The sequence below is a fragment of the Bos grunniens genome, chromosome 9 (genome assembly GCF_055505025.1).
Source record: "Bos grunniens cultivar Pamir isolate PY7600 chromosome 9, Bosgru_T2T1.0, whole genome shotgun sequence".
Lineage (NCBI taxonomy): Eukaryota > Metazoa > Chordata > Mammalia > Artiodactyla > Bovidae > Bos > Bos grunniens.
Genome location: NC_141173.1, coordinates 25,557,066 through 25,580,373, shown reverse-complemented (window position 1 = coordinate 25,580,373; position 23,308 = coordinate 25,557,066). Strand labels below are relative to the sequence as shown.

Genomic DNA, 23,308 nt, shown 5'->3' with positions numbered 1-23,308 from the left:
CTGGGGTCCAGGAAAAATGCTCATATGTTCTCTCATGCATCCTGGTCATCGAATGTCACCTTAATGCTCTATCCACTTTAGGCCACTACCCATTATTGCTTTCTCTTATCACCTTGTACTCAGCATTTCCAGCCTGCCTTAATGTTGTCCACCTACCACACCTCAAGAATGAACACATGCTAAATTTCCAAATTAAGAATTAATACCAGGCAATTAACAAGTAATAAAAATTTGTTAGAATTTTAGGTTTATCAGAAAATGCAATGTAAAAAGGAAAGAAATTTTTAAAATATTTAAAAGGCTCAGTTCAGTTCAGTCGCTCAGTCATGTCCGACTCTTTGCGACCCCATGAATTGCAGCATGCCAGGCCTCCCTGTCCATCACCAACTCCCAGAGTTTACCCAAACTCATATCCATCGAGCCGGTGATACCACCTAGCCATCTCATCCTCTCTCGTCCCCTTCTCCTCCTGCCCCAATCCCTCCCAGCATCAGGGTCTTTTCCAATAAGTCAACTCTTCACATGAGGTGGCCAAAGTATTGGAGTTTCAGCTTTAGCATCAGTCCTTCTAATGAACACCCAGGACTGATCTCCTTTAGAATGGACTGGTTGAATCTCCTTGCAGTCCAAGGGACTCTCAAGAGTCTTCTCCAACACCACAGTTTAAAAGCATCAATTCTTCAGTGCTCAGCTTTCTTCACAGTCCAACTCTCACATCCATACATGACCACTGGAAAAACCATAGCCTTGACTAGACGGACCTTTGTTGGCAAAGTAACATCTCTGCTTTTGAATATGCTATCTAGGTTGGTCATAACTTTCCTTCCAAGGAATAAGTGTCTTTTAATTTCATGGCTGCAATCACCATCTGCAGTGATTTTGGAGCCCAGAAAAATAAAGTCTGACACTGTTTCTACTTTTTCCCCATCTATTTCCCATGAAGTGATGGGGCCAGATGCCATGATTTTAATTTTCTGAATGTTGAGCTTTAAGCCAACTTTTTCACTCTCCTCTTTCACTTTCATCAAGAGGCTTTTGAGTTCCTCTTCACTTTCTGCCATAAGGGTGGTGTCATCTGCATATCTGAGGTTATTGATATTTCTCCCGGCAATCTTGATTCCAGCTTGTGCTTCTTCCAGCCCAGCGTTTCTCATGATGTACTCTGCATAGAAGTTAAATAAGCAGAGTGACAATATACAGCTTTGTACGTACTCCTTTTCCTATTTGGAACCAGTCTGTTGTTCCATGTCCAGTTCTAACTGTTTCTTCCTGACCTGCATATAGGTTTCTCAAGAGGCAGGTCAGGTGGTCTGGTATTCCCATCTCTTTCAGAATTTTCCACAGTTTATTGTGATCCACACAGTCAAAGGCTTTGGCATAGTCAATAAAGCAGAAATAGATGTTTTTCTGGAACTTTCTTGCTTTTTCCATGATCCAGTGGATGTTGGCAATTTGATCTCTGGTTCCTCGGTCTTTTCTAAAACCAGCTTGAAAATCTGGAAGTTCACGGTTCATGTATTGCTGAAGCCTGGCTTGGAGAATTTTGAGCATTTCTTTGCTAGCGTGTGAGATGAGTGCAATTGTGTGGTAGTTTGAGCATTCTTTGGCGTTGCCTTTCTTTGGGATTGGAATGAAAACTGATCATTTCCAGTCCTGTGGCCACTGCTGAGTTTTCCAATTTAAAAGGCTACTTAATACTATACTGATGAAAAAAGAATCCAGAATTTATTAATTATATGCCTGTTGTTGAGCATTTGGGCTGTTTTCAACTTTTTGCTTTTAAAAATAATTCTCATATTTCTGTGATGTAAAGCTTTCATAATTCTATTTTACATATCATCTCTGTGCAGAAAATATTCTTAGCTATTAAAATCTATCAGGACATTTTGTGGGAATGAAGTCCCAGGGGAAGCATTTCTAGTTTCAGTTACTTTAATAGTTAGCAATACTTTATATGTTCTGTTTCCACTTGAGTCAATTTGATAAATTATATTTTTGTAGGAACTTTACCCTTTTATCCAGCTTTAAAACTTTTTAAATTTACTGCCATGATTTGTAGTATTCTACTACCTGTTTCTCAGCTGTAGTTCTTACTTCTTACTTTTTATATTCAATATTATGTGTATGTAGCTTTTAAAATTTTTTTACATTTTAAATCAGTTTTCCCAGAATTTTATTAATTTTGCTATAAAAATTTATGGTATTTTAAAATATTTTATTAATTTCTGCTCTATCTTTATTATTTCCTACTACTACTTTGTTTTTTCAATTTTAAATGTCCATATTTGAATGCTTACCTAATTTTCAGCCCCATTCTTTTCTAAAACAAACAAGGCTATATATTTGTCCTAAGCACTGCATTAGCTGCACCCAAAAGTTTTCATTTGTAGTGTTCTTTTTTTTTTTTTTTAACATTTTTTACCTGTTAAATGAAAAATATGTAGCTCCAAAGAATTTTAATTTTTCACTGGAATGCAGCAGTACTAGCTGTAGCTACAGCAACTATCTTATAACCTAAAGAATAATACAGATGATGAACAGTACTTAGTATTTGGCTACTTCTTGTCTTCTTGTTATGTGAGAAAAATAATTTTCTATGTTAAGTTGCTATGCATGGATTATAAACGGAGTCAAATACAATGAAATTGATATCTTTTTTCCTCCTATTCTATTAGGTGATAATCCGATCTACTTTTCTCCCTCTATTGATTTTGAAACTATACACTTATTTTTGACTCTTCACTTGTTATTCTTAAATTTTTAGGAAATAATTGACTTAACTGTAGGTTAAAAATATTGCTATCTCCACTTTTCTATGTTTATAATAAACTTATGGTGCTTCGCTCTCTATTACTATCATTAATCTTTCCCATCATACAAACACATAGTCTTATTTTAGTTCCGTCTTGTTTTTAATCCATTTACAGTGACTATTATCACTGCATTTATTGGTCAAACCATGATTAGATTTGCCAATATTTTTACTAATGTCTTTTTGTAGTCTTTCTTCTGGTTTTACTTTCTTCTTACTAGAATTCATCCTGCAGTACAGTGAGGTCTACAAAATTTAAAGTTTTAGCCTTTGTGTTCCTGATAATATATTTATTTAAATTTCACATTTGAATGAGTTTAACTTTATGTAGAATTCTAAGCTAATATTTACATTTCCTCAGCACTTAAAAAATGTTATTGCACTGTCTCTGGATTCCATTGCCGTCCCCAGCAATCTACTCTCACCTATGTGTTCCTTTGTGTGGCTTTTCTCTGCAACTGCTTTTATGCTTCTTTTCTTTCGATGTTCATTTTTCTGTTTCTTGTCCTAGCAGTCTTAGCAGCAGCACTGGATGAACTCAGCACCTCAGTGGAAGCTTCTGCTGTCTAGGAGCCTCAGCAGCCAATCTCTAGTAAGAGTAGCAGACAACAATTATAGTATAGATATGGCAGCCCCCACAGTAGGGATGTGCACTCCCAGATATTTCAGTGTGTGTCCTTAAGAGGATGGGTTGTTGGATTCCTACAATATGGTTGTATCTTAGTGCTTCCAACAGAAACAGTAACACCTGGATAACACTACCTTCCCTTTGGCTCCCCTAGCTTTCAAACACACTGTAAACAATTCTCTATATTATATACTTTTGTTTGAAATACTCAGTTTTATTTATGTTTTCCCAGATACTAATTGGAGAGGGCAATGGCACCCCACTCCAGTATTCTTGCCTGGAAAATCCCATGGATGGAGGAGCCTGGTAGGCTTCAGTCCATGGGGTCGCTAAGAGTCGGACGTGACTGAGCGACTTCACTTTCACTTTTTCACTTTTATGCATTGGAGAAGGAAATGGCAACCCACTCCAATGTTCTTGCCTGGAGAATCCCAGGGGCAGGAGAGCCTGGTGAGTTGCCGTCTATGGGGTCGCACAGAGTCGGACACGACTGAAGTAACTTAGCAGTAGCAGCAGATACTAATTAATACACTCTAGATAGGAACATGAGTGAGTGAGTGAAGTCGTTCAGTTGTGTCCGACTCTTTGCGACCCCATGGACTGTAGCCTACCAGGCTCCTCCCTGCATGTAGCCACTCCAGGCTAGAGTACTGGAGAGGGTTGCCATTTCCTTCTCCGGGATCTTCCCGACCCAAGGATCGAACCCGGGAGACGCTTTAACCTCTGAGCCACCAGGGAAGCCCAGATAGGAACATAGTAAGATTATATTAATATGGGAAGATCATACGTCCCTGTCCCATTGTAATCAGTATTAGTCATGCGACTTGCTTCAACCAGTGAAATGAAAGCAGAACTGACATGTACAATAGCTTAGTGGAAACTTGAAGAGTCGTTACACAGTTTTACACGATTTTCTTTTCCCTCTGTGGCAATACTAACAACGCCCCAAGGAAGAAATGCCCATCAGTTTAGATTTCGGAGTGTACACATGGACCTGAAGTACAGTAAATCTATAATGGATATGTGACGTGAACAAGAAATATATCTTTGTTGTTTTAAGATACTAAATTTTTAAAGTAATTTGTTAGTGCAGTACAGTTTAGCTTAAGATGACTGATACAGTTTGGGTTTATTTTTATTTATTATGTTTGAGAGTCACTTTATTTATTAATTATTTATTCTGAGGAATTATGTTGAAATTTTGAAAAATTCTGTCTCTAACGCTTTGATTATTGCCTTCCTCTCCTCTCAAACCTCTCTTTCTAAAACTGAAATTTAAAATTTGTTGACCTTTCATTAATGTGCTAATTTCCATATGTTTGTGACTTTTCTAACTTGTCTCCTATTGTTGATTTTTCATTTTATTCTATTGTGCTTGGAAAAGATATTTGATATCAATCTTTTAAAATTTGTTAAGACTTCTTTGTGACCTAATATGTGATCTAGTCTGGAAAATATTCCGTGGGTGCTTGAGAAGAAGGTTTATTCTATTGGTGGACTGGTCTATGTATGTGTATTAGGTACATTTGACATAGTGTTCAAGTCCTCAGTTTCCTTATTTTCTGTTTATGTGTTCTATGCACTACTGAAAGAAGAGTATTAAAAATCTCCTACTGTTATTGTATTGCTGTTTGTTTCTCCCTTTAGTTTTGTCAATGTTTTCTTTCTATTTTAGGTGCTTTGATGTTGGGTACATATTTATTTATAATTGTTATATCTTTCTGATAAATCGATCAGTGTCTCTAGTCACAGTTTTTTACTTAAAGCATTTTTTTTAATATAAATATAGCTGGCCCTGCTCTCTATTGGTTACCATTTTAACGGAATACTCTTTCTTATCCTCTCACTTCCAGCTTTTTTGTGTCTTTTAATCTAAAGTGAGTCCCTTATAGACAGTATATGCTGAGATTTGTCCTTTTGTCCATACAGCCACTCTAGGTTTTATATTTTAAGGGAAGTTTAATCCACTCATGTTTAAAGTAATTGATAGACGAGTACTTACTTTTGCCAGCTTGTTAATTTTTTTCTTTTTTATGATTCTTTCATTCCCCTTTTCTTATGGTCTTTTTTTTTATTTTTATTTTTTTGTAGTGATACGCTCTGATTCCTTTTTCTTATGTGTATTTTCTGAAGGTATTTTCATTGTGATTATCATGAGATTTACATAAAACATGTTATAGTTACAGCAGTCTATTTTAAAAAGATAACTATTCAACATGCATACAAAAATTCTTGACTTTTATAGACCCTATACACTTTATATTATTAATATCACAATTTGCATGTTCATATCATTAACGGATATTTGTAGTTATAGTTATCTAAATATTATGGTTTTGATTTCTACACTAAGATTAAATTGATTTACATACCACCATTACAGGGTTATAGTAATCTTTGTCCATTTACTCATATATGTATTTTATATTTTCATTGTTTTTCATATTGCTCATTAGTGTCCTTTAATTTCAACGTGGAGAACTAACTTTAGTGTTTCTTGTAAGCCAAGTCTAGTAGTTTAGTGGTAATGAGCTCCCTAAGCTTTTGCTTGTCTGGAGAAGTATTTATCTCTCCATTTTGATGGACAGTTTTATCAGATATAATATTTTTGGTTGGCAGGTTTTTTTCTTTTTTCTGTCATTCAGCACTTTGACTATATCATCCCATTTTCTTCTGTAAACTTTCTTTTTTAAAGTCCACTGAAGATCTCATGGGGGCTGTCTTATATATGAAGTCACTTTTCCCTTGCTGTTTTCAAAATTTTCTCTTTGCCTTTTTAACAATTTGATGGTGTGTCCTCAATGTCAATTTCTTTTTGAGATTTATGAATCCTTGATGTCTATTTGTAACTCCTTAGATTTGAAAAGTTTTCAGACATTATTTATATAAGTAATCTTTCTGTCTCAATCTCTCTCTTCCTCTCTCACTCTTCTCCTTGTGGTGGTGGTGGTGGTGGTGGTGGTTTAGTCACTAAGTCGTGCCCAATTCTTGCAACCCCATGGACTGTAGCCTGCCAGGCTCCTCTGTCCAAGGGATTCTCCAGGCAAGAATACTGGAGTGGGTTGCCATTTCTTCTTCTTGGGGAACTCCCATGAGTCTATGGCTTCCCATAAGTTTCACAGGATCGTCCCTCTTTTGCATTCTGTTTTCTTTTTGTTCTCTGAATAAGTTTCAAATGAACTGTCTTTGAGGGAGATGATTTTTTTTTTTCTTTCTTCTGCTTAACCTAGCCTACTGTTGAAACTATTGAATTTTTCAACTCAGTTATTGCATCCTTTAGTTCCAGAATGTCTGTTTGGTTCTTTTTCTTTCTTTCTTTTTTTTGTTGTTTGTTTCTTTGTTGATATTCTCATTTGTTCAGATTATCATTTCCTGATTTCATTTAGTTATCTACCTATGTTCTCATGTATCTTACTGAACTTTAAGACAATTATTTTAAATTCTCTGTTAGGTCATTCACAGATACCCATTGCTCTGGAGTTAGTTACTGGAGATTTGCTTCATTATGTTTTTCAGTTGCATCATATTTTCCAGCTTCTTCATGTTCCTTCTAGCTTTGTGTTGGACTCTGCACATATAAAGAAAGAACCACCTTTTCCTTATTTTTAAGGGCTGGCTTTAGTAGATTTAGAGCTTCACAGTCAGCCTAGCAAGAGATTCTAGGAACTTCTCAAAGCTTATTTATGGATGCTCACACTTCAAGCCTCTCTCACTCACGAAGGGAATATTCAGAGTTGTGCATCTTCTTGCAATCTCACAGAGCCTCGCTGGCAGGAGTAAGCGGTCCTCCTCCTTTTTTTGTTGTTGTTGTTCTTAGCTTCTCCAGATATCTGGACTTTGCCAGTTCCGTCAGTGCTCTGTGTGAAGTAAGACAGAGACCAGTCCATAGCCAGTTGACTAAAAAGCATAGGATATTGAAAACACACTTCACTCTTTCTTTCCCTCCAAGACAAAACTGTGGGCCAAATTGATCTCTCTTGGTACTGAACTGTACTGACTTGTGAGAGGGGATGGCACAGGTAAAACAGGTAAAATTACTTTTTTACCCATTTCAATTCAGCTGTTCTTAGTTCTGTATTCATCTGCAGAATGGCAAATTCTTAACTGGAATCTGTTTCTCTGATAAGGGTATTTGATCCATATAGTGTTGTTAAATCAGTGTTTCTGTGTATAGATAGGCTGGGACATCTTATTTAACCATTTTGTTGATGTCATCTCTCACATTCCTCTTGGTGAGACTTTCTAAACCTGTGAATCTGGTCTTTATCCAGGCAATTTTTCATGGAATCAGTAATTTTTCATGATAAACATTAATTTAATTACCTAGTTTTACTTAGTTGCTTTGTTTTGGTAAAAATTACTTACATCTTAAAACTATACTTTAAGCAGTCCCTTAAAATGCTAAATATATGGTTCAGTTCAGATCAGTTCAGTTCAGTCACTCAGTCATGTCCGACTCTTTGTGACTCCATGAATCACAGCACGAGAGGCCTCCCTGTCCATCACCAACTCCAGGAGTTTACTCAAACACATGTCCATCTAGTCGGTGATGCCATCCATCCATCTCATCCTCTGTCATCCCCTTCTCCTGCCCCCAGTCCCTCCTAGCATCAGGGTCTTTTCCAATGAGTCAACTCTTCACATGAGATGGCCAAAGTATTAGAGTTTCAGCTTCAGCATCAGTCCTTCCAATGAACACCCAGGACAGATTTCCTTTAGAATGGACTGGTTGGATCTCCTTGCAGTCCAAGGACTCTCAAGAGTCTTCTCCAAAACCACAGTTCAAAAGCATCAATTCTTCAGTGCTCAGCCTTCTTCACAGTCCAACTCTCACATCCATTCATGACCACTGGAAAAACCATAGCCTTGACTGGACGGACCTTTGTTGGCAAAGTAATGTCTCTGCTTTTGAATATGCTATCTAGGTTGGTCATAACTTTCCTTCCAAGGAGTAAGCATCTTTTCATTTCATGGCTGCAATCACCATCTGCAGTGATTTTGGAGCCCCCCAAAATAAAGTCTGACACTGTTTCCACTGTTTCCCCATCTATTTCCCATGAAGTGATGGGACCAGATGCCATGATCTTAGTTTTCTGAACGTTGAGCTTTAAGCCAACTTTTTCACTCTCCTCTTTCACTTTCATCAAGAGGCTTTTTAGTTCCTCTTCACTTTCTGTCATAAGGGTGGTGTCATCTGCATATCTGAGGTTATTGATATTTCTCCCGGCAATCTTGATTCCAGCTTGTGTTTCTTCCAGCCCAGCGTTTCTCATGATGTACTCTGCATAGAAGTTAAATAAGCAGGGTGACAATATACAGCCTTGATGTATTCCTTTTCCTATTTGGAACCAGTCTGTTGTTCCATGTCCAGTTCTAATTGTTGCTTCCTGACCCGTATATAGGTTTCTCAAGAGGCAGGTCAGGTGGTCTGGTATTCCCATCTCTTTCAGAATTTTCCACAGTTTATTGTGATCCACACAGTCAAAGGCTTTGGCATAGTCAAAAGCAGAAATAGATGTTTTTCTGGAACTTTCTTGCTTTTTCCATGATCCAGTGGATGTTGGCAATTTGATCTCTGGTTCCTCTCATTTTAATTACTAGGATTTAAATACTGGCTAAGTACATTGTTGGCATTATTGTGGAAGATTAAATGTGAATTATTCTTTAAAGAATGCAACTTTAAGAAATTTCATAAATATCAGATCTGTTCACTCACTGATTTAAATTAGTCATTCTCAAACTTGAAGACTCATAAATACTGAGAATGTAATTGTATTTCCCTGAAGAATTTACCGGCTTCAGTTTGAGAAAGTGAAAGTGTTAGTTGCTCAGTCACGTCCGACTCTTTGAAACTCCATGGACTGTAGCCCACCAGCCTCCTCCATCCATGGACTTCTCCAGGCAAGAATACTGGAGCGGGTTACCATTCCCTTCTCTGGGGATCTTCCCAATCCAGGGATCGAACCCAGGTGTCCTGCATTGAAGGTTGATTCTTCACCATCTGAGCCACCAGGAAAGCCCCTTGATTTCCATTAGAGGCTTCTCAAGATATTTCATAAAATGTTATACAGCTGGATGTGGCTAAATTTTCTTATTTTAGCACTTTAAGACATTTATTGTTAGGGATAATTATGTTTTTGTTAAACTTAATGATAATTGTATGCAAATTTTAGAATTTGCCACAGGCTTATTATTTGTGGTAAACTTGTGGGAATAGTTATTTTTCCTTTTTTTTCTGTTTGTGGAAAACTGTCAGTATCAGGGATCACTGTCTGCCTCAAAATTGCAGCTGTGGTTGTCTTCTCAGATTACTAGAAAATTAAAGCAGAGTTTGTAGCAAACTTGAAAATTATTATACAGCAAAGACTTTTTACTAAGAAATACAGTTAATGAATAAAGGAAAAATAAAAAGAGCTTAAAAAAAGAGAAAGATCAGGAAACTGTTAAATTAACTAGCTAGTCTTATCCTTTAAAAAAATAAAAGTAATAGGTGCTATCTTTGAAGTATCTTTTCATGGATGGAATTTTTTCAGTTTCTCTTCTTTTAAAAAGTTAACCTCTTTGTTGATAATTTTTTATTTCTATGTATAGATAAAGTTTGGAGAGAAAATTTAAGCCAAATACACATGTGTACAAAATATGTCTCTAATAAATCAGTTTATAGTGAACAAAAACTGACAGCTCAAGAAATTGAAATTCAGTCAAAGGTACTATTCTAAGATACTGTAATAGAAGCCATCACTTTACTTCAATTAAGTGACCTGATACATAAGAAAATAAATCAATATAGATGAATAACAGCAAATTTTACAATATTCATTCTCACAACTTTCTCAAATATGAACATGTATGTATTCTTGTCAAGACCTAGATTTCATTTTGTGAAATTTATTAAAAGCTGGAATGGTACCTGTCTTTCTTTGTATTCTTTTTTATATATGGACAATTAACTACTTTAAAATACTCACTTTAATTCTTATAAAGATTTTAAAAGTAGTGTGAAGATTCTATGACTCATGCAACAAAGCTCTCTAAAATAAAATCAAAGACAAAATAAAGACACATTTAGTATTCTGAGATTATTCATCATTAAGTTAAACTAGTTTTCATTTTATGTTCAAGCTTAATAGTTAATTTAATTATTTAAAGAAGCTACTTTAAGTATTACTTACTTAAAAAACAAGCATTTCTCTTTTCACTAGTGTATGCTGAGTCTTCTCAATCTTCCTCTGTCCCTGACTGTTCTCTCTCAGGATTTGACTTAATTTAAATCAGTCTCCTTCCCGCTGTTAATACTTCCAACACAAAAGTTTTCCTATCATGTCAAACTGACTTATTTTTTCATGAACTAAATTTTCCTAGATCTTTTGGTCACTTAAGATCATTGAAAAGTCATGGAGGGTTTTGAGAAAATAAATGGAAATCTAGTTTCTTCCTGGTAAACTGTCAGTTATAATCAGCCTTCACATTTTCATAAGATAAAATAGATAGTTTGATTTAGATATAGTCAGTTCTTAAAAGAATGTTTGAGTTGGTTATACATAAAAATAATCAAGTTTCTAAATGTGTAAAATGCACACAGTTTCTAAAATTCAGCAAATGATTTTCCAGGAAATCATGAAAAATGGCTCTTCTTATAAATCCTGCATATGATAAATATTCAAAGGTATATTAATTTTGCTAACATTGGGCTATTAAAGGGAGTGACAAAATAAATTAAAGAAAAAACCTCTGGGTAAAATTTGACATCCCAAATTTGGTTGTATATTGCTTCTTTAAATAATAATTATATAAATTAATTTATTGCATATAGATCTGTTAAAATAAATAATAATTTACACTTGCATAACATAAAATGTACAAAATAATCTGTTTCTTCTTACCTAAAAATGTTGGTATACTATTGAATAAATAAATAACAGAATTTGAGGCATCTCCTAGAACACTGACCCACACTTAGACATCCTAAATTTGCTCCCTAATTTCTTTAATTTAAAGTTATGATTTCTTTTAAAACCTTAATAAAAACTTACATAATAGGAAGTTTTAATCTATGATAATTTTAACGCCTATTATTACTTTGATTTTTAAAAGTCTGAAAATAATAGTAGTGTAATAATTTGGCATGTCATGATATTATTTATTTTAAAATTTGTGAGAGTTGCACTGGAAAAGAAATATAGACTTTATCTGAGATAGATTCTCTCAAATGTACTGTAAATGTTGAAAAAACACTATGGAGAAATATTTCACTTGGACTTGGAAGTGGTAAATGCCTTGCAAAAATGCCTGTCAGCAAATTTAAGCTATTTTTTTTATGGCTGGTGGAATGGACTGAGAGGATATTCTCTATTTTAAAATTAAATGTGTAGGAAAGTAGTCCACTAACTTACGATAAAGAGATTTAAAATGGGTCACAGCATAATTCCTTGCCTTGCCTCAGTATGTAAATAATATTAATAAACAACTGTTTTGCATTAATTGTACAGAAAGGATAATATTCACCGTGTTATCCTAGAGGACTGAATATCAAAATTTGATTTGGTTCAGGAAAAAACGTGGTGCCATCGACACTAAGCTAAGGGTGAGCTGAAGTGCTGATCCAGCAGAAGACAGAGATTTTGAGTTCCACTGTGGTAGACTGTGGGCTTCCCTGATGGCCTTGTGGTAGAGAATCTGCCTGCAATGCAGGAGACTGGGGTCCAATCCCTGGGTCCAGACGATCCCCTGGAGGAGGGAATGGCAACCCACTCTAGTACTCTTGCCTAGAGAATCCTTGAGTACAGAGGAGCCTGGAGGGCTGCAGTTCACAGTGTCACAGAGTCGGACACGACTGAAGTGACTAAGCAGCAGCAGCAGCATTGGTAGACTGCACATTAGTATATTCAAATGGAAAGTGAAACCCCACCATTAGTGCTGCCTCGATGCTTAATTGATGAAACTGGACATTTTTAAATGTTGAAAAAAAGTAGAGAAATAGGGAAGAATATGTGAGAGAGAGTCATAGATTTGATGCAATTACCTTTCTTCTAGTAAAATTTCTGTTAGACTTTAGGCATTAATTATGAAAAAAGAAAGAAAGAAAACCTTTGGATTGAGGTATATAATTTATCTGCTGATAATTTGCCATTTTGATCTACAAATATAACATTTTCACATGTTTCAGCATAATATGGAATATCTAACTTGGCCTGACTTTTAATGAGCGTTCAGTAGTAGTCACTTGCTACCTTTTTCTCATATAATGCAATGTAGAGGTTGGCATATAGTGGCCTGTAGTAGTCTCTTGTGATCCTTTGTATTTCTCCGGTGTCAGTTGTAAGTTCTCCTTTTTCATTTCTGATTTTATTGATTTGAGTTCTCTTTCTTTTTTCTTAATGAGTCTGGCTAAAAGTTTACCAATATAGTTATTTTTGTCTCTCTTATATTAGCATTCTACAATCCTGTAGAGATTCTAGGGTTTCAGAGTCCTGTTGGAAAAAGAATGGAAAGCAAACTTTCTGAAGACAAGAACAAGAGAGTAAAAGAACCTGAGCATTCAACAAATTTTTATTGAACTTTTACAAATGGCAAAGGGAAGCAGAATAGACATCCTCAGGGAACGTGGGCAGAAGTGGCCATTAAGTAGGATGAAATCTCCTCAAAGCCCCAGGTTTGTCTTTAAATATCACATAATGGTCACAGTCTGCAATATGTCCATTGTATTTTCTGTTGTTCTTCTGCCCTCGGAGAGTAGATCCGAAATGTTCTCAACCCTCCCATCCCAAACACAGACAAGCATCAACTATATGAGGTGATGGATGTGTTCATTATCTTGACTTTGGTAATTATTCCACTATATATGTGTGTGTGTGTGTGTGTGTGTGTGTGTGTGTATGGAAAGGGGATGGAAAGCATGCATTCATGCTTAGTTGCTCGGTCATATCTGACTCTTTATGACCCTTGGAACTGTAGCTCACCATGCTCCTCTATCCATGGAATTCTCCAGGCAAGAATACTGGAGTGGGTAGCCGTTTCCTTCTCCAGAGGATCTTCTTGACCCAGGGATTGAACCTGTGTCTCATGTGTCTCCGGCATTGTAGGTGGATTACGATCATGTGGTATACTTTAAATATATAAAATTATACTTACCAATTATTCCTCAATAAAGTTAGGGGAAAAAGAAGAGAATGATGTACAGTGTGGGTTTTTCATCAAGAATATGTGGTCTATCAATTAAATAATTCTGGGTTTACAAACTGGATTAAATCGTGAAACAAGGTTAAGAGGATGTAACTTTTCATTTTGGGGACTGAAGACAGGTTTGCATTTATTCCTAGAGACCAAACAGTCGATTAGCTATTGCCACAGATCCCTATAGATAACATCTTTCTGATTACTCATAAGATTATTATGATAACCCCACATTTACCTTATCTTTGGTGCTTACAAGCTGCTTCTTGGTATTTGCCACTCTCGAATCCCCTTACCTCAATTAAAACCTACTTAAATTTCATCTGAAACAGTTTTATTCTCAGTCTTTATCCATAAAGTGTAGCAAATAAAATGCTTGTAGTAATGACTGGGCTTCCCTCATTATGGATTTTGTAGTGCCTTTGTAATGACAAAATTCCCTGGGAATGAGAGTAAAATTTTAAAATGCTTTAAAGTAGTATGATGATAAACTACTAGTTAATACATAAATCCATATAACTCTCTTCTTTATAATTATCCAGGACATGTCTCAATGCCAAAACTATATTCTTATGCATATACATATGTTTATATGTAAGCTTCTATTAGAAAGTCTTAGAAATACATGCCTATATTCATATAGATTGTACAGTGTTTGAGAGTGGGTGTCATACTTTCTCCTTTGATGGTCATATTCCCGATTTCAATAGTAGCAAAATGGAAATGATACAAATAGGTGAAATCTGAATATAGCATGATGCTCAAAAGCTTGTTTTTTATCAGATACATTTTTATTTACTTTGGAATCTTTGACCTGCAGCCTATTATTTAAACAAGGCTACTCTGATCCCTTGGTTGGGAAGATCCCTTGGCGAAGCAAATGGCAACCCACTCCAGTATTCTTGGCTGGGAAATTCCATAGCCACAGGAACCGGGTGAGCTGCAGTCCATGGGATCGCAAGAGAGTCGGACATGACTTAGCAACTAAACCACAACACTTGATTAGCAGTCCTTTTGGATTTGTTTGAGTAGTCTGAAGCTGCCAATAACTCAAGAGTGCTTTTCTCATCCGTGCATTCTTAACTCGTATGTATTGCTTTTGACGCATATGTATGCATTTGACGCATTACACAATACATCTTCTATATGTCTGCAGTATAGAATGCAAACTGATAACAAAAATTGGAGTTGACAGGAATATAGACAGTTAGTGGAGAATTATACTACAGCCTAAGCACTAACAGTGGCAATAAATAATAGCTATGGAAGCTTTTGTCAAACCTAGCGTGTTAAGGAAAAGGAAGGAAAAGAGAGAGAGAGACTGCATCAAGAAAGCAGGAAAAGCAAATGAAAGAGTAGGATAAAAATGAAAATAAAGATTTAATAATAAGGGAAGACAAGGAAGTTGGCTTCCAAATCAATTGTCCATTCCTGTGCACATCAGAAGGTTGTTCTGAGGGAAGATTAGGCTGAGACTTAGGTATTAAAATATGCTGCTGACTATAATTTCCTAATTGTCTTTGCCATCTCCTCAATCCCCGTGTGCATTTAGCTCCCTCTGTTGGATTGGTATTGTTTACACACAATGATACTTGGTTTTTGAAGATGCAGCCAAACAAAATCCCCTTCCAATATTTTACACTCAAAAGATGAGGAAAATGATCTCTTCTTATTGTTTCTACATTTGTATAAAGCCTCTAAGCACCAACCAAGACGAATGGTTTGCACAACTCACGACTTTTTCTCCAGGTCTTTATTCTAGTAAAGAAATCTAAGTATTTTGTATCCTTACCACACTGACTCTCTCACATCAACTATTCAAAATTGCAACCACATTAAGGGAGAACTTTGGAAATTTTCCTATTACAAGGCAATCACAATAATTTTCAGTAACCACTAGACCTCTTGTGATTCTATGACTTTAATGTAGTAACATATCCTTCATTCCCAAATGGGTGAAAGGTACAAATTTTTGTAATAGCTGAAGTCATGTTTGGAGATAAAACATGAGGGCTAGGAACTCCTAGTTTTGGAAGATTTTGGAGCAGTTATAACAAAGGATATAAAAATGTTTCACCTATGAATGCTCCATGACATGCAGTGTGTGATGCTATGCCTTCTTTCTTACTTTGTGGAGTCTCTCTCAATCATTTTTTTCTTTAGTTTACTAATTTTAGGGAATAAAGGAACTTATAATTTCATTTTCATGAAATTCACAAACTTTACTCACTTTTTGTTTCTCCTACATAGCACACTTGATTTCTTAAACTACTATAGTGTGGGTTAGAGATTGCAACTGACTGGCTCATAAGATTTCTGGGATGTCCCAGAGTTTAAATGCATGTTGGACTCTTCTGTTGCCTAGAGTAGAATAAATTGATGAATGAACCCTGCTGTTTCACCCAAGGCCTCAGTGTTCGTCTGGTTGAGAATGACAATGGCCTATTATATACTGACTTTTCTATGAGTCTGATGACAAGATCGCTTAGTTTCAATTTTTCTGCACTCCCTAGAATCTAGGGGGGGGGTGTGTGTGTGTGTGTGTGTAGAAGTCAAGGGACTGGTGAGGGGATTAGACAGAGAAGGAAAATTTATATGAAATTTTGACCTTTATGTTAATTATAAAATGTTTCCCTTCATAACATTATTTTCTACCATACTCTAACGTATTAAAAATGGAAGACCTGTGAGGTACTCATTGTCTTTATGTTACTCAAGTATCATATGACGTAAGAAAAAAAGTCTTTCAATCTGCATTTGCTAAATGAGATATATTGTCAAAGATCAAGAAAACATCCTGGAATCCAAATAGAAGGAAGTTGAGTTAAGCCAAAAATGATTCTATTATGAAGGACTGTTGTGTTGTTCAAGAACCAAGGATGCTAATGTCTTGACTTTTTTATTTCTGGAGCCATATGACTGTATCTATGTGGGCATCTATTTCATGTCTCTCTGTTTATAGATCTGGTTTTATTGCATTCACATGATCCTTTATGCTGCTGCTGCTGCTAATTCACTTCAGTCGTGTGCGACTCTGTGCGACCCCATAGACGGCAGCCCACCAGGCTCCCCTGTCCCTGGGATTCTCCAGGCAAGAACAGTGGAGTGGGTTGCTATTTCCTTCTCCAATGCGTGAAAGTGAAAAGTGAAAGTGAAATTGCTCAGTCGTGTCCGACTCTTTGAGACCCCATGGACTGCAGCCCACCAGGCTCCTCCATCTATGGGATTTTCCAGGCAAGAGTACTGGAGTGGGGTGCCATCGCCTTCTCCGTGATCCTTTATAGATGCCCAGAAATATGCCTGTAGGCTCCATAACCTTCTATGGACTGGCACCTACCACTGACTTAATGTGGTTTCTGTGTACTACATTTTCACTCTCAAGGGAAAGAATATGATTAGCTCAGCTTGTGTCATGTACACACTTCAGATTTAATCAAGAAACTGGGCTGTCGGCCTAGAATAGGGATGTTTCAATATGCACTTCGTGAAAGGTTGTCAGACTCTCCAACAAGAGGTGTAGAAAAGAAAGCGATGACAGGTTTAACATTAACATCTACTTTAATATGAAAACAATGCTTAAAAATTTTTTTTTGTTTATTTTACTTATTTTTGGCTGTGCTGGGTCTTCGCTGCTGCAGGGCTTTCTCTGGTTGTGGGGCACGGGGGCTACTCTCTAGCTGTGGTGCACGGGCTTCTCACTGCAGTGGCTCCTCTTGTTGTGGAGCACAGGCTCCAGGGCTTGCAGGCTCCAGCAGCTGTGGCACATGGGCTTAGTCATTGTGGCTCCTGGGTTCTAGAGCTCAGGCTCAATAGTTGTGGCTGGTGAGCTTAGTTGCTCCACAGCATGCAGGGTCTTCTTGGATCAGGGATCAAACCCATGTCATGGCATACGATTAAGCCATCAGGGAAGCCTTGCTAACAATTCAGGATGGGAAACACGTGTACACCCGTGGAGGATGCATGTTGATGTATGGCAGAACCAATACAATATTGTAAAGTAAAAATAATAATAATAAAAAAAATTTTTAAAAAGAAAACAATTATTTTTTAAAAAGTCTAATTTTACCACTAAAAGTTAAATTGAAAACCAAAGTGTTTTTTCAATAAAACCAATATAAATTCACTCAAGTAGATACCAGGGAATATATCAATGTAGTAAAACTAACCTACCAGTTCATTTTTTTTCCCAGAGTAGCTCTAAAATTTCTAAAATATGAGAGTTGTTGACAACAGCTTTCTTTCCTATAATATAGTCAATTTCCTATTAGTGAAATTCTGACATTATTCCACCCTTAGCTGAACAGCAGTATAGCAATAGAAAGTTAGGATGTAACAAAGACAACGTGAAAGTTTTGAAATATATTTTGAGTTCTCTTGACACCATTTGTACAGACAAATGGAATTACTGGCGGATTTGTACAATTTTACAGTCTGTATTAGGTTTCAGAACTTGCATACATACAAATATTCATTCAGTTGCATAGAGAGAATTTAGAGCCAACAATAACTTTAGTATTTATTAAAAGCAGGTCACCTATTTAACAGTGAAATGTTTTGTGCTAAAAGCAGGAACAGTTCGCTTTACTAGATTTGTTAAGGCTCAAAGAATACAGGATTGGTTTTTGGCAAGAATAATTTATAGCACTCAAAATACTCCTAAAGCCAAACATTGTTATGTTTTTTAAAAAGACAAGGATACCTATCAGATAGCTCTGTTCATATAAAGGAAGTATCTGTTAAGGTTGAAATGAATAGGAACTATTTTGTCTTATTGCAATCAAGATCTATCTTAGAGACAATGATAAATTATTAATAGTGTCCATTAACCAGTAGGCATGTTAAAATACTGACCTTTTCTATACTTTGTCTACTGATTATTGCTACTAAATTCAATTTCTAACATTCTTCACTATCTAATTGTCTTAATATTCTACTTTCTATAACACTCTGTTAAAGGAAGGGAGAAAGGATGAACTAATTAATAATCACTGTGCATATTAAAATAAGCCACCTGCTTTGCATAAGTAAGCATATTTAATCTTTACAACAACATACTGTAGATAACAGTGTAACATTGAACAACACAAATTTGAACTGACTAGGTACACTTATATGTGGATTTATTTTCATGAAATACATATTACAGTACTATCTAAGCCACAGTTGCTTGAATAGAGGATAGGATATAAAGTTATCCTGGGATTTTCCACCCCTTGGAGGGTCAGTGCCCCAACCTCTGGACTATTCAAGGATCAACTGTATTATATTATTTACAGAAGAAAAATATTGAGTATCAGAAAGATTAGCTAATTTATTTAAAATCAAATAGATTAGATTTATATGTCTATAAAATCTTTTTTAAAAATCCCTATATGCTGTGTTAATGATTTTAAATTTCTTATTATATTGAGTTGAATGTGCTCAGCCTGGCTTTCACAATCTTCTTAGTTAATCAGCCTTTGTCTATCCTACTCTCCAACAGGTAGCTTCTTTTTCAGTTATCAGTCTGCTTCCACCTCCAGGCCTTATTTTATCCATTCTAGAGCTAGAAGATTCAATCCCTCTTGTATGTCAAATTAAAACTTAAATACTCCAGGACAACCTCTACCCTTATTACAGGTAACATTCCCTGCTCTTTGTTTCTGCTTTATTGTCTGCCTGCTGTTCTCCCATGTCTCTTTTTTTGCTGTGTCTAACAAGCATCTCTTCAGGCTTCTCAGCCTGTCTTCTTTTCTTCCATAGCATCTCCTCTAGTGTGTACATGTTACTCTGTCTCCCACTATCTGAGAAGAAAATGGGCTGCTTCTCTTCCAGAATCTTTATATACTACACAATTAGTTACCACATGGCCACGCTATAGTGTACAAATGTGGGTACACGATAGGGTGGAGAAATGCATGTAATCTAATAGGATTGATTTAGCACCTGCTTTTATGAATGTTTTAATTCTCCGAAGAAACAAATTCCACGTGAAAGCAGATTTTTATCTCAATGTGAAAATATAAGGAGAACTTTTTTGTTTTCTTTGTTATGCACACACACACATGCAATTGTGCTACTCATATCATAATGGATAGCAGAAAGCAAAGAAGGAGAAGAGAGATTTTGTACTTGGTAAAGTACATATCCTTCAATAACCTATTTCTGCCCCTCTACTTCTGGTATGTTATCTATTTTCTTGCTTTATGTGACTGACATTAAATCAAGGTTCTGAAAATAATATAGTCAATTAAATAAAATTGGGAAAAATCTTGCATGGTAACTTGAGGAAATTAATGACTTTTAACCTTCATGTCAGAAATAGTGATCCTCCAAAAAGATCAGAGCCTAGGATCTCATGATTTGGCTGCCAGATTTAAGAATCATCAACTGCTTTGTGGTTTCAGACACCATTTTCCCCCCAGTGAATTACTGCTTACATGGGGCAATTGTAATTCATGTTTTCCTATATTTAGCTGCATTCCAAAGAATTTCAAAAGCATTTCCCTGAGCTCATTTTCCCATCCTCAGTCTGAGGGCATGCAGCAAGAGGGGAATTTTGATGAATGTACTAATATTTTGTATCTTGGAATGTAGATCAGGGGTATTTTCATAGAGAGGTGAAAAGGGATTGGGACTGGTGGGAACAAAAATGATTTCTTCTGGGAATCTTCACTATAGCTGATCATGTTCTTGAACTGAATTTGTGATTTGTGCACATCAAGAGAGGTTTCTATATTGACATGCCTCTCCCCTTTGATCTTTTATTTTATCTGAATCTATGCATGTAAATATATCATATTTTACCTTTCTATTAATGCTGTTGTTATTGTTCAGTTGCTAAGTCATGTCCAACTCTGTGTGACCCCATGGACTACAGTGTACTAGGGTCCTCTGTCATCCACTATCTCCCAAGGTTTGCTCAAATCCATTGAGTCAGTGATGCTATCTAATCATCTCATCCTCCGCCGCCCTCTTTTCCTGCCCTCAATATTTCCCAGCATCATGGTCTTTTCCAATGAGTCGGATCTTCGCATCAGGTGGCTAAAATATTGGAGCTGCATCTTCAGCATCAGTCCTTCCAATGAATATTCAGGGTTGATTTCCTTTAGGATTGACTGGTTTGATCTCCATGCAGTCCAAGGGACTCTCAAGAGTCTTCTCTAGGACTACAGTTTGAAAACATCAGTTCTTCAGTGCTCAGTCTTCTTTATGGTGTAACTCTCATATCTGTACATGACTACTGGAAAAACCATAGCTTTGAGTATACAGACTTTTGTCACCAAACTGATGTTTCTACTTTTTAATATGCTGTCTGGGTTTGTCAGAGCATTCCTTCCAAGGAGCAAGAGTCTTTTAATTTCATGGCTGCAGTTACTGTCCACAGTGAGAGGCTGTTTTCCCAAGTTGCCTGCAAGTTGGGAAAGAAGATACAGGCCACGAAAAGACAAAAGGAGAACAGAAGAAGAATCAGTTGTTCTAATTTAATAATTAATCTCATTTCCCTCCGTAACTAGGACAGAAAATATTCAGTAGCTATTTGACCCCAAAGCCATCAAACATGTGGTCCACAACCTCAAAAAAAGAATGTGTTAGCTTTCCTCGGGTCTGACTTCCGTCTTTTTGAGAGTCCACGTAAGTGTGTGTCATCCTTCCTAACAGGTCTAGGCAGAGAGATGGGCAGTGTAACTCCTCAGTCTCAGATCAATGAAGGTGCTTGAAAACTGGTGCCTCAATATCTTTTACAAGAAATTCTTAGCTCTTGTAGTAGTACATATCCAGTTTTAATTTTTTTCTTTCTCTCTTTAGGCTTTTGTTACACTACATTTGTAATTCAAAATTACCCCTAATGCTACAAAGGAAATCATCTCATCAAAATTAGGCCAAAAGTAGATTTAATCAACTCCAATTGGAAATTTCATTCCAAAAATCAATATTTTATAACCTGTGATTGGTATGAACTTGTAGTTCCAATATCATTTAGATGTTGGAAATTTGTGACTACTATTCTACTATTTATCTTTTCCAGTAGAATTTTTTGATCGATTCCAAGGATTTTATGATAGTTATATAATTTCTATTTTACTCAAATAATCACCTTTTAATTGAGTTAAAGACTCTGTTGAGTGAGGCTATGTTTTATCTCCTTTAAACTGTCCTTCTATAAATTAATATTCATTTTAAAATTTTGTTTTGTTTTGACATCAGAAGACATTAGTACATTTTTGTTTAATGAATAAATGATTAACTAGTTCTGAGTATGAATGGTCAAATAATAAGCAAGCTTTTTTTACCCTTTAAAAAAAGTTCTGTTTATAATTTTTTATCAATAAATAAATTTCCTCATATATGACTCATATTTCATGAGTAACTTACCCAGGCACATACTAAACATTTGGTAACATAAGACTATATTGGACTCAGCCCTTGTTGTCCATCAACTTTCAGTCTAGTTGTGAGTTCCTGGGAAATACTTCAGTTTTGACACTACTTTTCATGCCAGAATTTTTTTTTTGCTAGTACCATTTAAAGATATTTTCCCTCAATTTCCATGAGGCCAAAGTATACAACATCTGCAAATTACCTGACTCCAGAAATGATATCTTGTGTCAGCATCACAAAGAAAGCCCAAAGTTACCAACCACAGCATTTTTAAAAGTCAAACATCCTTCCCTAGTGGCCCCAGTAGATATACAAAAATTAGAGGATGAAAAAGTGGCATTCCTCACCTGTCTCCACGTATTTCCTTGTCAGAGCTGCTTCACCTTAGCTTTCCTGGCAGCCAATGTGCTTGGGCTAGAGAAGCAGAAATGATGTCAAAAGTCTTTTCAAAGTCCAAGAAGCCTTTTGTTTCCTTGTGCAGGAGCTCCAGTATAGCTGAAGATACATAGATTTCCATTTTCTAATTAAAAAAAATATATATGACTGCTTCTAATGCTAACTAGTAAGAAGTTCCTGACAGTGTCAGAAACCTGGAACTTACTGGATCAATGAGAAGGGACTTCTGGCCTTTCAGGCAGATGAGGATCAGAAGACGCTGAGCCATGGAAGCCCACCAAAACCACGAAGCAGTAACGCTGCCACTCTGCTTCTATCCCTGCTTACAGAAGTCATGTGAAATATTTTTTATACAGTTCTCAACTTGTGGTAAGGAATTAAGCCCAAACATTTTTGTCAGCCATGCATTTTGATTTACTAAACATTCAAGAATGCACTTTCTTTTCTTCCTTCCATAGATTTCTGTCATGATTTTATTAAAAAAAAATGCATGACTTTGTCTCTACTAATTCATTTCCAGAAGTGCTTACATGTGTATAATACATTCACAGTCCTTTCTGAAGTTCTCTGAGGACTGCGGCACACTGAAGCAGGAAGACAGTGGTGTGAACACCAAACGAAATCAGGCAATTGCTGGTATCTAACAGGCTTTGCTGCTGGGGCCTCGTAAAGATAAATACTCATCCATCCAGCGCCTTCATTTCTGTAATGTCTCACTGTCCAACTTAATAAATGCTTTCTTGCTGGTTTTTTGGCATCTCTTTGAATGAGGAATGTAAACTGAAAAGGCCTAGGAGACAAAAACTGGCACAAAACTCAATGATGAATAATATCAGGAGACACACAGACTAGCTCAGTAGTCCCATAAGCAGTGCCACGGTCTCTACCCAAGTACAGATGGATTTGCTGCCTGGGATGCGGCTGTTATATAATTTCCA

The 23,308-nt window shown here is 36.2% G+C and overlaps 1 long non-coding RNA gene across 1 annotated transcript; it reads right to left on the bottom strand.

Moving 5' to 3' along the window:
- Positions 1-17,957: 17,957 nt before the first annotated feature.
- LOC147365699 (uncharacterized) lies at positions 17,958-22,956 on the bottom strand. Its single transcript, XR_015132300.1, has 2 exons — positions 22,322-22,956; positions 17,958-21,003 (listed from the first exon to the last, which is right to left on the bottom strand). It is a non-coding gene; the product is annotated as an uncharacterized LOC147365699 (long non-coding RNA).
- Between the last annotated feature and the right edge of the window lie 352 nt (positions 22,957-23,308).